We start from the raw sequence: 17,428 nt of genomic DNA, 5'->3' as shown, positions 1-17,428 counted from the left end.
TGAAAAACTGTATTTCCCATCCCTGGCAGCGTAATGAGATGGAGGGAGAAATCTCTATCAATACTTACTTACGGAAAACTCTTAAGAAAGAAGGGGCACCCTTTCTTTCCTTTTTGTTTCCTCTAATGTGACATGAATGGCTGCAGCTTTATCAGCCGTTTCATGATCTTGATAATGCAAGGCAAAGAAGCAGAAGAAAACAAGACTGGTCCCCTGATATATTTTATAGGGTAACCACACCAGCGTTGCACCAAATACTGCTGGACTTCTTAAATGTAAAATAATGGACCCTTAAACTGTTCAGTTCCCTCTAGATGGCTCTCTGGCATTAGCAGAACTTAATCCTAACCTGGCATCCCAGGTGGCTCAGTGGGTAAAGAATCCGCCTGCAATGCAGGAGACACAAGAAACGAGGGTTCGAATCCCAGGTAGGGAAAATCTCCTGGAAGAGAGCATGTCAACCCACTCCAGTATTCTTGCCTGGAGAATCCCATGGGCAAGAGGAGCCTGGCGGGCTACAGTCCACGGGGTCACAAACAACTGGACATGACTGAAGCAACTGAGCACACACACAGAGTCCTAACCTACACCACATCCTAAAATAAAAATTCTTAACAAAGGTCATCACTCCTCAGCACTGGAGAGTTGGAGACTTTGGTTGCCTAATTCACTCCCTGCACAGAGGAAATAGGGGACAGACAGCACAGATGGTCACTGTCATGTTTGATGCCCATCTACTAGTGGATTTAGTTAGAACAATGGGCTCCTGTAGAAAAAAATAAGAGTTTATCAAACCAAAACACGTGATTATTCAGTGGTCAATTTTTAAGGGGAGTGACTGGATTAAATCTACACTAGGTTATTCAGAAGGGTAATTGAATTACATAAACCAGTAAGGCTTCCCTGGTGGCTCAGTGCATAGGAATCCACGTGCCAATGCAGGAGACACGGGTTTGATCCCTGATGGGGGATAATCCCACAAGCCGCAGAGCAACTGAGCCTGTGTACCACAACTATTGAGCCTGTGCTCTAGAACCTGGGAGCTGTGACTACTGAACCTGTATGCCTTAGAGCTCCACAAGAGAAGCCACCGCAATGAGACACCCCCACACTGCACCCATAGCATGGCCCCTGCTCTCTGCAGCTAGAGAAAAGCCCTTGAAGTAACGAGAACCAGCACAGAGAAAGATAAATGCATGAATAAACAAAATTATTGTTTAAAAAGCCAGTTAATTTAGTCCAAGCAGTTGTTTTCTTTTAAATAACATTTAAATTGCAAGTTGATCATTTTAAGACCAAATGGAACTTTGGTCACAAAACAGGACATTTCAACACCACAGGATCACTTGGCCCAGAAGTAGTCTAGGGAGTGCCTTCATTCCAAGTATGGGAGCTAAAAGTCACATTTGGAAGAAGCATCGTGGATCTACAAGGCATGGAGCACAACAGGTAGAGATGCAGTCTGGGTGGGAACTAATTTTTAGTATCTCGGAAAAGCAGGCAGTTGATTTATTCTTAGCGGGCTCAAAAGATTTAATGGATGTAATCTTAAAATACATTTTCAAATAATTTAAATACCTGAAGTATGTGAAAGAGTCCAGACTCCTGCATTTACACTGGAAAGTTTGATAAGCTGGAGTTTTTCCCATATAGGCACGCAATTGATTTAACTATAGGCTTGACCCATGGAATTCCCTTGTCAACTGACAGCCATGAGAAAACCCACTCTTGCAGTGGAGTCCTCCTGAAAATAGAGCAGACACTTCTTGCCCTTTCTCACAGGCCTCTTGGCTGCAGGGAAACAAGAATGCCCTTTGTCAAGGCATACCCAGGAGGAGCACTTTGGAGCTCAATTTTCTCATGGTGTTTTCAAATAAAAGGAATGACGATAATTCAATTTGAAATATGTCCAAGTGTTTCTAGCATCATCCCTGGGCTGTGGTATGTTTCTGAAGCAAATAAGATAATAAGGAATCAAATATGGAGAGTCAGCTAAGTGTCTAATATCCTAAAAAAATGGCCACTTACAGATTTTTGCCATTGTTTTCTTTTATCTCTCCTTTTCTGAAACAACGTGCTTGATAACCTGGTCACCTGAACCAAAGAAACATATGAACAGAAATGGTTACCAGATCATGTCTGTGACCTCAATGTATCTCAATATATAAAGAAGCCATTTCTTCAGTAGTTCTGCAGTTTAACTGCCTTCCAGGCACAGTGAATGAGTCATGAGTCCAAGGAGGTTTAGATGGAGAAAGGGGGCCCGGGTCACCGCCCATACAGACAAAGCCTACAGGGCGATAGGACACTCAGTTTAGATCAAACACTGAAGAGTATGTGAAGTTGTTTTCCCTTTCTTCAACCATATACTTACCAATTAATATCTCTGTTACTGTTACTGGTTTAATGCTAATGGCTGAAAACTATTTTTAAATGAACACATGAAGTGTTTTCAATTCTGCTGAATGCCATTTACATGCTATTCACATACCAAGAAGGTTAAAAGAACAGGCTCTGCAGTTAAACCGCCTAGGATCAAATCCTAGCCTGCCTGCCTGCCCTCCTCCAGGGGATCTTCCCAACTCAGGGATTGAACCTGTGCCTCCGGGCAGGTTCTTTACCACTAGCACCACCTGGGATCTACCACTTACTAGCTGTGTGATCTGGGAAAGTTAGTTCACCTCACTGTATTTATTTTGTCATACGTAATCAACGGAAATTATGGACAGCAAGTTCATTATATATAGTGCAAGGCATCAAATACATAGAATGGAAATCCAATTGCTATACACACGTAAAAAATTACAGTGTTACAATTAACATCTGTGTACGAATGAATCTAAAGCTTTGGAATTAGTCTATTTTCGTTTTCCACAATCATACAGAACTCTGCAGGTAAAATGTCTTTAACTGGATAACATCAAATAGTCTGGTAATTCATTTAGCCTGCTGCAATGACATTACAGATGTGATTATAAAATTGCAGGATGAATTGAGGGAAAAAACCCACAAACTGCTATGCCAAATTTACCTATCAAAAGAACTGTTGACATTCCAAACTGTTACTTTGTGAGACTTTTCTAAAATTTATTCTAATGTGATTCTAATTGTTGAATATATTCTTAGTTCTTCTGTTGAGGAAGACAGTTTATAGGCTACAAGGCAAAAAGTAATCAAATTATTTTTTTTTCCATCACATCTGACACTGATTGTAATTATTCCTCAAAATCCTGCTTAGCCTTAAAAAGAATTGTTAACAATAACATAAATCCAAAGAATGAATAACTGGCCCTGAAAGCAATAAATGAATTTATTCCCCATTCATCCATAAATATTTACTTCAATGCACTACTAAAGATGCTTTTACAATATCAATCACACTGGCTTAAGCAAAATATTTTAACTGATTGTTTTAATAGGAATGTGTATAAATTCCTGCCTATATGTAATTAAATAGAAGCTACTCAAATCAGTTTATAGACACAGGTCAAACTTGAAAGGATCCACAAAGATGCATGCTGAGGAGCCCACAAGAAAATAGTGGCAAACGTACTACTGTTTATAAATGGAAGGGAAGTTTCAAACATTGGTAAGGTAGACATTATTTGAATTTATTATCCTTTAGTGTAAGTTTCCCCTGTGGCTCAGCAGTAAAGAATCCACCTGCAATGCAGGAGCCTCAGGAGATGCTGGTTCAATTCCTGGGTTGAGAAAATCCCCTGGAGGAGGGCATGGCAACCCGCTCCAGTTTTCATGCCTGGAGAATCCCATGGACAGAGGAGCCTTGCGGGCTACAGTCCAAGGGTCGCAAAGAGTCAGATACGACTGAAGCGACTGAGCTCACATCTTTTAGTGTTATGTTTAAGATTCTCTGTTTAGTTTCCTGGGGCTGCCATTAAAAAAAAAAAAAGATCACAAACTGGCTGGAAACAGCAGAAATTCATTGTCTCACAGTTCTGGAGATTAGAAGTCCAAAACAAAGGTGTTGGCAGGGCCATGCTCTTGCTGAAGGCTCCAATGAAGGATTCTTCCCTGTTTCTTCCTTAACTTCTGGTGGTTTCCAGTGATCCTGACGTCCCTTGGCTTGTAGATACATCACTGCTCTGTCTCCACTGTCACGGGGCATTCCTCCTGCCTGTCTGCATCCAACTTGCCTCCTTCTTCTTACAAGGACACCCAGTCACGTTCAGTTAAAGGCCACCCTACTCCAGTATGACCTCATCTTAACTTGATCACATCTGCAAAGACATGTTTCCAAATAAGGTCACAGTCACAGATACCACACTTTTGCAGGAATGCAATTCAAATCATAATACCTTCTGTGTCAATTTAGCTAAGCTATGGTTCCCGGTTACTCAATCCAACACATAGATGATGCTGTGAGGATGATTGTTGGTATGATTAAAGTTGATCAGAATCAGTTTGCTTTATGTAGGGAAGATTATCCTAGATAATCTAAGTGGTCGTGATTCAACCAGTTGCAAGACCTTAAGAGCAGAACTGATGTTTCCCCAAGGAAGACAGTCTACCTGTAGACCATAGTGTCAGCTCCTGCCCCAGAGTTTCCAGTCAGTCCTCTTGGATGACCAGTCCTGCAGACTTGCCTAGCCAGTCCTTGCAATCAGGTAAGCCAATTCACTGTAATAAATCTCTTAACATATGCACATACGTATCCGGTAGACTTCCAACTGATACAACACCTAAAGGAGTATAAACTTCCTCAAATCAGTATTTCCTCATTCAGAAATCATTTACTGAACTCCCAGAATGGTACAGGGGTTAAGTGTGTGGACGCTGGTGTTAGGGTGCCTGGGCTCAAAGCCCTTCTCCACTGCTTACTGGTTCTATCACTTTTGGCAAAGGAACATAACTTCCCCATGCCTCAGTTTCCTTATTTGTATGAAAGTATGTAATAACAGTGTCACTTGATAGAGGAACTATTAATAACATTGTGAATACTTCCAGCAGTTAGTACTAGCTAATGTTTGTTACCAGCGGCATCCTGGCTCTGACTTGTATGTACCAGCTCAGGAAAGCCAGTTGTAAACATGTCTTCTCAAGTCCATGTTCAGTTTCAAGAGATTTGGTAGCTTGAACTAGGCTGTGAAGGGAATATTTACACCAGGATAATTAACTAAATTGACAAACACTGCAATTCAGGGCTTTTTTTTTTTTTCAGAGCTGGATTACTAGCATAATACTTATACTAATGTCTGATAGCCCTTGGTAAATAGTAGTGATTATCATAGGTAAAGTGTAATATGAAAAAACAAGTGGATACTGCTGGTCCTTTATAGTTCTTTTGTACAAAACAAACAAACAAAAAACACCCCTCCTTCAACACACTTCGCTGACACCTGCCAGGAAATCATCATACTAAATTAAAATATTAAATTAAATCTGCAGTATGAATGGTGACAGCTAGAGTTACATACTGCATAACTCAGACAACTAAGTACACATGGTAGTCCCGCAAGAAACAACACTCAGTGACCATTTCATTTCTCTATTACCGTTTTAAAGGCAATTTAAAAAGAGTGATTTCCCTCGTCCCATTTTAACCTCAAATACATTATAATCCTTGTAAAGAAATGGCTGGAAAATAAAGATATTTCTCAAATATTAATAAAAGGAAATGTTTTCTATTCCAGGACAATTTGAAACAACTTTTCAGTGCAGAAAAGGACCTTAGCAAGAGCATCAGAAAGATAAATAACCAGTTACTGGGAAGAGCAAAGGTGAAGGGACGGGATAGGCCATATATTTACAGAATATTTTTTTTTCATATTTATTTATTTGGCTGCACTGAGCCTTAGTTGCGGTAACACGATTTTTTTTTTCTAGTTGACCCATGCAAACTCTTAGTTAGGACATGTGGGATGTAGCTCGCCCACCAGGGACGGAACCTAGGCCTCCTGCATTGGGAGCGTGGAGTCTTAGCCACTGGACCACCAGGGAAGTCCCCTACACAATATCTTGACTCAAGCTGGGTAATACACAAGAAACAAACCACCACAATAATAACAGAACTTCCACATGAAAGGGCCCTTAGAAAGTAGTGAGAGCTGAATCTCTCTTGCTAGCGCCCAAGTTTGCATGAAGATGCCTGAAGTTCAGCCCTCAACCTGAACTGCTCCATCCACAAAGCCAGCAAGTCTTCACAGGCCCAGGGCAGCCGTCCTTGCAACGCACCGTGAAGACAGCCTCCCTACCACATTCCCGGTGCCTCCACAGGGTCTGCTGCTTCCCAAGTCTTGAAGACACAAAACAAAACCCCAAGGGCTGCATTAACAAGGGCCCCAAACACAGGCAAGCAAAGCCAGCAGTTGCGGCAAAGCGTTCTGGATTCCCATGAGAAACTCTCTGGATCTGGTTCATCGAAGTCACAGGAGACTGCGAACAGGCAGCCACAAAGGGTTTAAAAATACTGTGGCTGAAAAAAAAAACCCAAAATAAAATAAATAAAAATACTGTGACTGCTGGAGATTTCCCTGGCCATATTTAGTTCACCCGCCTCACAGGGGTAGGAAAGGGCTGGAAAGGGACAAAGGGAGATGGTGGGAGAGAAAGGGTGCTGCTCTCGTTAGGAATTAGGATGCAATACTGCAGCCACCTTCCTGTTCCCACCCCAAGGCTCCCTGGAGCGCCTGCTTCTCTCCAAGGAAGCTGCAGTACTCCTCCGCCATCCCTGGACATCTGCTGGGCTTGTCTATTTTCTGCTACAGGCAGAGAACAGGAAGGAAGAGTTTGTTTCCTGTAAATAGAGGGAGAGAAAATTACAGCTATTATTGTTTTGACAACGGAAGCCCTCCCCGAAGTTTGCCCCACAGTTCATTCCTGACAGGCATCAGGTCTGAGTTGCGGCTCTCTCGGCAGAAAACTCCTCCCAAGGGGTCCCCAGGGAAAGCTGAAAGCCTTGATGGCTTTGCATTAGGTGTCTAATGGCATAACGATGTGATTCTGGGCAATCCTGATATCGGGCTGTGGAAATGGAATGCAACTTTGATGAATGTTTTGATGCAAAACCTCTGCTGCCCTCGGTGAGCGTGTTAGAGCCTGACATACAGACACCAGGGTTGCAAAGGCTTTGATAACACAAATTATTTATCTGTTAACTACTTCCCCTTGCTCCCTGTTCTCCCAAACTTCTTTTGAAGATTCTTGGCTTTTTAAACTATAGACACATGCATATTCAGTGCAAGGGCTTCCCTGGTGGCTGAAATGGTAAAAAAAAAAAAAAAAAAATCCATCTGCAATGCCGGAGACCTGGGTTCCATCCCTGGGTCTGGAAGATCCCCTGGAGCAGGGCATGGCAACCCACTCCAGTATTCTTGCCTGGAGAATCCCCATGGACAGAGGAGCCTGGCGGTCCACAGTCCACAGGGTCACAAAGAGTCGGCCATGACTGAGTGACTAAGCATAACACAGCACATATTCACTGAAAAGGTATAAATTATCCACAACACACTGGGTATCCTGCCTTCTACTTTGAAAATGTGACGTGTCTGCATGTTGTTGGGGATATATTTGACCATGATCCTCAGACATACATTTGTTATTTTTAGATGTTTTAAAGTCACCTTTTACATGACTGGTATTTGAAAAAGAAAAGAGGAAGGAATTAGCCAGAACTTAGATTGGGAGCCAGGGAAGATCTATGACTATGTGCATTTCCTAATGAGAATGAGATTTGTTACTCCAAGGGAGTGATTTTCTCCTACTGGTAGGAGAAATAAACTTAATTTTGATCGTGGAAGCAGGATTCATATTTTTGTCAAATATTGGAAGCAAGTGTTGTTTAGATATTTTTTTTTTGGCTGAATTTTTTTAAAAAATTTTTGCTGATTTTTTTTTTTTTTTTTTTTTTTTTTTTGCAACAGTAACAGAACACCCTAAACAGAGTTGTTATGGGATCACTTTTACTCTCAGCAAGCAGATGGCGCAGTGGTAAAGAATCCACCTGCCAACACAGGAGATTTGGGAGAGTAAGTTCAATCCCTGGGTGGGCAAGATCCCCTGGAGGAGGAAATGGCAACCCACTGCAGTATTTTTGCCTGGAAAATTCCATGGACACAGAAGCCTGGACCATGGCTCTCGAAGAGTCAGACACGGCTGAGCACAGCAGCAGACTGCGGCAACGCACCCTTCATGTGTCCTCCTTTACTAGCTGCTCCTTCTATCGTTCTCTGCTAGTCCCTTGCCCTCAGCTCCACCAGGAAAAATAGCACATCCCAAGGCTCAATCTCGGTTCCTCTTCACTGTTCTTCCTAGGATTTTGGCTTTAATAATATCGATATGCTGATGGCTTTCCAATCTGTGACTCTAGGCATCACCTGTCACTGGGATTCCAGATTCTTAGAAGTCACAGCCTACCTGATGAATCTACGTGGTCATCTTACATCTCAAATTTGACATGCCTAAAACAGAGCTCGTGTTTTCCCCATCTCCAAACTTGCTGTTGCTTTGTATCCTTTTTCTCAAAAATGGCTACCACCAATCACCTAGCTGCACGATCAAGACATCATCCCCGAGTCTTCTTTTCCCTTTATTGCCAATATCCAATCTGCCAGAAATTTCTCTTCTTTTGATTTCCAGTTGACATCCTCTGTCTTCCTCCAACACCACGGCGGCTCTCCCAGTCCAAGTCACCTGACCTACTGCAGTAGCCCCCATCTGACAGCTGTATTAAACACTTGTACACCTAAAATCCTTCACATATAGTAGTCAGGGGCTTCCCAGGTGGCACTGGTGATTAAGAGCCTGCCAATGCAGGAGGCTTAATACATGCACGTTCGATCCCTGGGTCAGGAAGATCCCTTGGAGGAGGGCATGGCAACCCACTCCAGTCTTCTTGCCTGGAGAATCCCAGGCACAGTGGAGTCTTGTGGGCTACAGTCCATAGGGTCACAAAGAGTCAGGCACAACTGAAGTGACTTAGCACACATGCACAGTACCCAGAGCGGTCTTTTGAATATGTAAATGAGAGAAAATAATTTATTTGCTTAAAGCACTTTAGTACCTTCTCATTATACTTCGAATAAAATTCAAATACCTTATGCTGACCTGCAAAATCCTGCCACCGGTGATCTCTTCTGTAGACCTAACCCCCTTCACTTCTGCACTCTACCATCTCTCTCTTCTCCAGAGCCTTCCTTTCTCCACTTGAACCTCCACTGGAAATGTCCTTCCCTTAGAATTTCATGCCATTGGCTCCTTCTTGACACTCAGATCTCAGTTTAGATGTCATCTTCTCAGAGAGGTCTAATGCTTCACTATTTCTATCACTGAGCTTATCACTGCCTGGTGGTTCCTCATTCATTTGTCTGTGTATTATTTCTTCCTCCAACAATATCATAAGCTCCTGTGCGCAGAAGCCTTGTCTTCATACCCAGTGATGTAGTCTATGTACCTAGAAGGTTTCCTGGCATGCCCTGATGCTAGATAACTGTTGAGTGAAGGAGAGAATCAATAAGCATATTCTCACGGGGTGATCTGTGACCTCAGGAAAGACTTCCCTAAAAAAGTGTTGCTTGAGCAGAATCCTGAATGATGAGTGGCAATTAACGGGAAAAATTCATCCAGAAGAAGTGAGAAAAGTCTTCTAAGTAGAAAGAACAATAGGTGTAGAAACCTGGAGTTGGGAAGAGCACCCCACCTTTGTTACAGCGTAAGGAAGGACCCTGTTCAGAGTGTGTGGACAGAGGAGAGCAGAGTCACTTGTGACTGGGAGAAGCATGCAGAGCTTCTAGACAAGATAAGGATTCCCAATTTTACTAGCAAGGCTTTGAAAACCATTGTGTGTTTGAGCAGGCAGATGCCATCTTAAGATTGCTTTCTAAAAATATCCCTTTGTCTGCAGTGTAAAGAAGAGGCTGGGGCATGGGCAGGGTGGCTGTTGCTCTTCCTGCCATTAGGGTGCTGCTGCGGTAATCTAGAGGAAAGATCATGGGAGCTTGGTGAGACCAGTGCTGGAGGAGAATGAGAAGCTGGGATAGACTCCAGAGAAAACTGGGGCTTCCCTGGTGGCTCAGCAGTAAAGAATGTGTCTGCAATGCAGGAGATGTGGGTTTGATCCCTGGGTCGGGAAAATCCCCTGGAGAAGGACATGACAACCCACTTCAGTATTCTTACCTGGGAAATCCCAAGGACAGAGGAGCCTGCCAGGCCACAGTCTATGGGGTCGCCAAACACTCAGACATGACCTATGAACTAAATGACCACCACCAGAGCCAATTAGGAGGGGAAAGAATTCGTGGTGTTCAATTCCATAAAGGTAGAGTGATGGAGGGTGGGGAAAGATGGTGGCCTTAGGCCTGAAGCTCAAGTTTTTGACTTGTATGCATACTTCAGTGGAGGGTGGCACCATTTATGGAGAAAGAGAACATGAAATAGAATTAGAATGACAAAAAATATCAAAGTCTTGATTTTCTATATATTGAATCTGAATGCCTTTAATACATCTAAGTGGAGATGTGGACATAGACAGCTGGAATCAGGTGTAGGGAGCTCAAAGAAAAAGTATGGTGCGCAGGAGATATAAATTGGGGAACACTGGTTATAATCGATGCACACTGATGTCAAGGACCACATTAAATTATTTAAACTTGCTATGGTAGCTAACACACAAATATAAGCTACTGTGACCACTGTAAGTGGTGAGTAGGTATGAAGGCAATTTGTACATGTTATTTTAAAGAAGCAAAATGAATGTTCATTTGGAAAGCTTTTTATTTAAGCTTAGTAGAAAAAAAAATGAATTAACAGGAAAATCATATTTAAATTTGCCATGAACATTCACAAGTTTTTTCTGCCAGAATTTCAAATTGGTTAAAAATTACCTCATTAAAAACCCTTCAGATGACTACTTCTTTTATGGGCCAGTTTATTGGGATTCCAAAGCTAGGTTAGTAATGGAGCAAATGTACCCTAAAGAAACATTTTTATTGTAATTACATCACAATTGTTTTCTGGGTTGAATAAAGATAAAGAAGGAAGCATATGTTCCTTACAGCACAGAGTAGCAGTTGCCCACCTTGCAAATCTGACTCATCTCTCATCATACTCCAAACAAGACAGCCTGACATGAATTGATTGGAGTAGAGAGGGTGAGTTTATTGTGTTTAAGTTTGAATTGTTTTAAGTGAGACATAACACGAGTATGAAAGTGTGTCAGAGGAGGCACGCATGGTGTGAGGGTATCCATTCCATAGTAATGAACTATACAAGTTTCCTAGCGTTGCCATAACAAAACTCCACAAACTGGATGCTAGAAGTCTGAAATTAAGGTGTTGGCAGGCCATGATCCCTCCAACTCTTCTAGGGCAGGAGCCTTCCTCGCCTCTTGTGGCCCCACGCAGTCCTTGGCTTGTGCAGTCCTAAGTCTCTGCCCCTGGGTCTGTATGTCTCTGTGTCTTCATGACATTTTCCCCCTTGGATCTCTGTTTTCTCTTATTAGGACACTAGTCATATTGGATTGGAGCCCACTAACTTGAATATGACCTCATCTTAACTCATTACATCTGCAAAGATCCTATTTCCAAAGACGTTCCCATTCACACATATTGGGAGTTAATTCTTCAACATGTCTTTTTTTTAGGGAGATGGGGAAGGAACACAATTCAACCCAGAGCTTGAACTATGGGAGCTAATGGAAATGCACATGTGAATGTGCAAGTGAGGGCTCAGTGTATGTTTGTGTGAGTGTGTGTTTGTGTGAGTGTGTGTTTGTGTGAGTGTGCATTCACGTTGTAAAGAACTGTAACCAAGTAAACAGTTCCTTGATCTCTATTCTGATTCCTGGTTTTTGCTTTCAGTGGTTACTTGGAGAGCTTTTATGCTGTCCCATGACTCCATTCACAATGAGTAATGGATTGTTTCCGGGCTCTCACTCCCATTTTTAATGAATACCAACACTAATTAACTGACAGTAACATGGAGTTGCTCCTGGCGGCATGAATCTCTCACTGAGGTCATAACGGCTGTTGGAAATGTAATTTATTACTTTGTAAGGCACATTCTGGGACTCTCAGTGTGAAGACCATTTTTGCCAGTGCCAAGGCTGTGTTAGGCAGACCTTTAAGGTAATATGTTCCATAGCTCCTGGGCCTTTGCATAATAATGCATCAAAGTCACAGTGGTTCCACTGGAATGCTGTAAAGATTTCCAACCACAGTACCATTTGCTGGGAGGGACAGATGAGTACTTTTTGAACCAGGACTCCCGCTTATATCCTGAAACCAGAGAAAGCAGGAGAACACCCTCAGTTATCAGGACACAGCATGTATTGTTAGTGTTATTTGTATTATTAGTCTTCGAATTATTCTGGGAGTGAGAAAATTGCATCTCAGGAAGAAACAGCACCCTATAAGCCATATCAAGGATGTGTGATTAGGAGAACAGCAGGCACCCGGGCCCTGGTGAGTCCTGCAGTGAGGTCACTTGGGCACCTGGCTTCAGGACCCAGCTCTGGACTCCCCGTGAACTCTACCAAATTAGCTGTACACGAGGAAGCCGTCTTGCTTCTCTAGAGGATCAAAGTAGCTGGACCCGGTCCCAGTGTTCTGTAGATAAGCAGGTCACAGGATACGTTCGCGCCCTGTTCTACTCCTAGCACACCATGCTGCGGATGCCTCTGTATTTTCCAGTTAATATCCATAGAGGGAACTCGGGTCCACGTGCTTCCTTCTCTTATCTGCACTAATCTGGTGACCTGAGATCATTTATGTACCCTCCACTCTTGTTACAACGCCTCTGGAACCATGTAACATTTTTTTCTCATGTCTGGGGCTACTGTTCCCAACCAAGTCCTTTTATCCTTTGTACTAGTAACAGCATCTCCTTGTAACACTTAACATGCTTGTCTCGCCAGGGCAGCCTGACAAGGGAAAATATGTAAATATGATTTTCAAAATGACGTCTGAATAGTGGAAAATCACAAGACTATCCAGCCAAAGTAGTAAGAACAAAGACAGTGAAAAGATGTATTAACAAAAAGAAGAATGGAAGAGAATAACATGAGTTAGAATGAATTTTAGCTGTTCAGTGGCGGGTGTTATTGGTCATTATTCCATGCTTGGATTTGTTCTCCTTTTTCTGACACTCAGTCCTCACAGACAAAGACCACACTGTACATCCATCCTCATATACAAATATGTGGTAAATGTGACCATGAAGTTTTGAGACTGACTTTTTGAAAAATGTCAGAACTTAAATATCCAAATTATTATTTTCCTTAATCCTGGAAACATGTGGTCATTCCAATGCAACTGTATTTATCTAAAAGCCTGTGAAACTGTTCTTTTAGAATCATTTTTGAATTTAGTTTGTGAAAACTAAAAACAGAAAGCATACTCATTACTTTGTGTTATATCTGACATACATCCTCAAACTGTTTAATTATCTGGAATACTTATCATATTCAAGAGATAGTCCTAAACATCTTATCTTTAAGTCAGCCCCTTTGAATGAATTTTTGCCATTATGTTTTTAATTTATTAGGTATTTTAATAGTAAAGGTAATATATATTCATTATAATAAGTCAAATATATGTATAAGGAAAAAATAATAATCTCCATCCTCTTCTCTCCCACAAATATCACCCTCACGAATGAATAAAATATGGCACATCTATACTAAAGAAAATAAACAGCTATGTGTATCAACATGAGAGGATTCCAAAGGCATACCTTAAATAAAAAAGAAAGAAGGATAGAGTATACAATATGACTTTATTTTTATTTTAAATTCTGTCTATAAATGAATGGATCTGTAGCATGGAAGCACCATATTTTATTCAAGTATTGCCCTATAAGTGGATAGTCAGGATATTTTCAGTTCGTTTCCACTACAAGCAATGTTCCAGGAAACTTCCTTAATCATAGACACCTTTAGAAGATCTTCAGAAGAGATCCCCACTGTTGGAATTCTGGGATCAAAGTGCATAGGTTACATTTTTTTGTTACTCCTAAGAAGAAAAAAATTCTTAGAACTGGTAAAGCATAATTGACATTCAATTTGTGTTTCTGTATTCTCATGATAAGGAAAAAACTATCTAGATTATTGTTCAACATTCAGGGAGCACATGTTCATATGACACAGCAAATCTATCGCAGTCATGGGCAACTGTGCTTGTTAAGGCAGTCACTTACTTTATTTCTCACTCTTGAGTGTCTAAAGCCAAGCTTCAAAAGGAAAATGACAGTGATATGAGAATAAAGGAAAAAATATATCCAACTACACTATTAGATAAGACCTAACAAAAAGTACCCAGAAGATGTCAATTTGATTATTCTGTTTTATGACCCCAAAGTATACAATAATCCAAGCCTAAACATATTATTAAATCGTTGTAAACTCTGTCTGAAAAAAGCTAGCATTTCACCTGTTTGTGACTTTCTCTGATTACTCAATAAACACCCACGATAGCGATGTCTGTTTCATCATTGGGTCATTCTTCCAGCGCTATCACCTCCCTAATGTCATCACAGTGACCTGTTGGTACATAAGATGCATACTGATGAAAATACTATATGCCAGTTTGCAAAGAGTAACTGGTACAAAGACCATCAAATAATGTGTTCACCAGTAGCCATGAAATCTTGTCTTCCATCTGTAATTATAATTTAGTGCTTTCAGTGGTTCAGGAAAGAGGGAATACTCTTCATACTTTATAAAATAATGAGAAGCAAGGTTATTGAGAACTGGAGAAGAGTTCTAGTATGTCCCATAAAGTATAAATTATATTTCATATGATAAATATTTATTGAGTGCCTCCTCTCTGCCAGGAATAGTCCAAGGGAGAAGGAACATAGAAATGGAGTAACCAGTCACTGCCTCCAGTAAAGGCAAGAGACAAACCAGTAGCCACATTTCCAGCACAGTTTGGGAGGAGAGGTGATGGAGATGTGTACAGCTTGCACTGGAAACCCAGAGACCGGTCCGTACAGATCCAAAAATAGTCTAAAACACTCACTGCCTTTGGCAAAGAAGTCCACAGAGCTGAACATTAATTTGCTAAATAGTACAGAAAGCTCAAAGATTAAGTCAAGTAACAAAAAAATGATATAGTAGTAAGTAGGAAATCTGCAAGGTTACAATTAAACTCTTCATTTTGAAAAACCTAAATACACACTCACATATATTTATGATGGAGCCCTACCAGGACACTCATGCTGGGGACAGGAACAAACAAACTTTCTAAATTGTGAAATAAATTTATCAGATAAAATTCTTCTTTAGCCACATCCACATAATAATAAACCACTGTACCATGAGGTTTGACTGTATTTCTACAATCTTAATAAACAAAAGTCATTGAAAATAAAAATCTTTTTATTTAGTTTTTACTGAAAAAGATAGACTTCTGTGCGACACAGCAATTACAGCTTCATTAGGCTTCATAGACGAGTTACAAAACTTTTTTTTTAAACGCTAAAGAATCTACAAAAGTATCCCAAGAAAATTTTTAAAAATTGATACATCTTTAAGAACACCCGCATAACCCACTTTTAAATGGAAACAGTAAATGATGTGGGTGTAACAAAGCACTCATAAAATATTTCCATCAGTGTTTACTTTTAATCCAAAAACAATGATCCAGGACTTCCCTGGTGGTACAGTAGATAAGAATCCGCCTGCCAGCTCAAGGGACACGAGTTTGATTCCTGGTCTGGGAAGACCCCACATACTGCAGAGCAGCCAAAGCCCATGCACAACTACTGGAGCTGGTGTGCCCGGAGCCTGTGCTCCCCAATAAGAGAAGTCACCGCATGAGAGGCCCGCGCACCACAACAGAGAGCAGCCCCTCCTTGCCACAGCCAGAGAAAGCCTGTGCAGCAACGAAGACCCAGAGCAGCCATAGATGAATATAAATTAAAAAATAAAATAAAAACAAGAACCCATAAAACCACAAATTTAACCCTGAGCTTTGCTTTTGGAAAAAAAAAAATCCAGTTTTCTCTGTTCCCCTCAGCTCCCCACAGCAGAGGGGTATTTTTCTCATTTGTTTGCATAACATGAAATGTTCTTAAGTAGTTTGCTTAAGGGAAATATTGCGTATCTTCACTTCGTGTTTTCTGCAAAGGAATAAAAATTAAGGTCTTAATTATTTTTAAAAGCCATTTTGCAAGGACTCCAGGATATCATAACCTAGCACTCATCTATATATGAGCACATTATCCCTGCTTTTCTTCTTCCCTCCCTTCCTCTCTCCCTCCATCCTCTCCCGCTTCCTTCAACAGTATTGAGCAATAACAATTACATGTTTATCACAGTGCTATCTATACAGATTCCAAAAGCAGACTTAACAATTATATCACAGCTGTTCTATTAAAGGATTTCACAGAGCAATGCGGAGATTGCAAATGTACACGATTATACATAGAAAACTGAACACTTCTGATTCAGTATCATTTCATAATTTCATTAGTAGGATGAATGACTGAATACAAGCCTAGTTATCAATACCCTGAGGCCAAAACTTTTCTCCTCTGCCTTGAGGGACAATGTTCCAAATTCCGAGTGATCATGTAAAACTGGAAACGTGGTCAGTTGGAAACCAATTAAAATCAATGAAAAAAAAAAAAAAGCTGCAGACTAATTTAGAATTAGGAAAATACACAAATAAAATTATTGAGAATGACTTTTTATGTGAAAGAATAATAGAAAAGTATTCTCCAATCCTGGACTCAGAGTGAATACCATACGACTACTGTAGCATTTCAGAATAATCATTTTTTCCGAGCAAGCATAACAGGCTGTAGGAGCTGGAGAGTAATTCCTGCCCAACACACACATGTGGAGCTGTGCTGGTGCTTAGTCGCTAAGTCGTGTTCTGACTCTTTGTGACTCTGTGAACTGTAGCCCGCCAGGCTCCTCTGTCCATGGGATTCTCCAGGCAAGAATACTGGAGTGGGTGACATTTCCTCCCTCAGGGGATGTTCCGGACCCAGGGATGGAACCCAAGTCTCCTGCATCTCTGGCACTGGCAAGTGGATTCTTTACCGCTGAGCCACCAGAGAAGACTCGTACCAACCTAGGTTACTCAGGTACCAACCTATGTTACTCAGTTGGATGTTAAGAGAAAATTCACAGAGAAGCCTTACTTACATTATCCGGTCTCTTAAAGTCTGTCAAGTGGCCCCTGAGGATATTCACAGCATGAGCCCAAACCTCCGTTCCCCACTTTCACTGAGGATGGCACAAGGGACACGCCATTGAGGAGAGCACGTGGGTGAAGGAAACAGACAAGAAATGAAAGCTGCCTCTCTGCCTTGGGATCAGATTAGAGCCGCGGCTTTCTGAAATGGCTACAGTGTGGACCTTCCTAGAAATGGGGCCGGGTAGGGGGCAGGGCGGGCGGGGAGCAAAACTCCAAACACCAACTTTAGAGAGCTAATTAATAAGCTGGCAGTGTCCCAGCAACCTAAA

General features: G+C 41.4%; 1 long non-coding RNA gene across 2 annotated transcripts in view; it reads right to left on the bottom strand.

Annotated features, from left to right (window-relative positions):
* Positions 1–3,590: 3,590 nt before the first annotated feature.
* LOC123464621 overlaps positions 3,591–17,428 on the bottom strand; it is a 39,239-nt gene continuing 25,401 nt past the window's right edge. For both annotated transcript variants that reach the window (XR_006639652.1, XR_006639651.1), the window contains one exon: positions 3,591–6,754. This is a non-coding gene — a long non-coding RNA (uncharacterized LOC123464621). The remainder of the gene's footprint in view (positions 6,755–17,428) is intronic.

Source organism: Bubalus bubalis, chromosome 10 (assembly GCF_019923935.1).
Source record: "Bubalus bubalis isolate 160015118507 breed Murrah chromosome 10, NDDB_SH_1, whole genome shotgun sequence".
NCBI classification, from domain to species: domain Eukaryota; kingdom Metazoa; phylum Chordata; class Mammalia; order Artiodactyla; family Bovidae; genus Bubalus; species Bubalus bubalis.
This window is presented reverse-complemented; position numbering and strand designations above follow the sequence as displayed.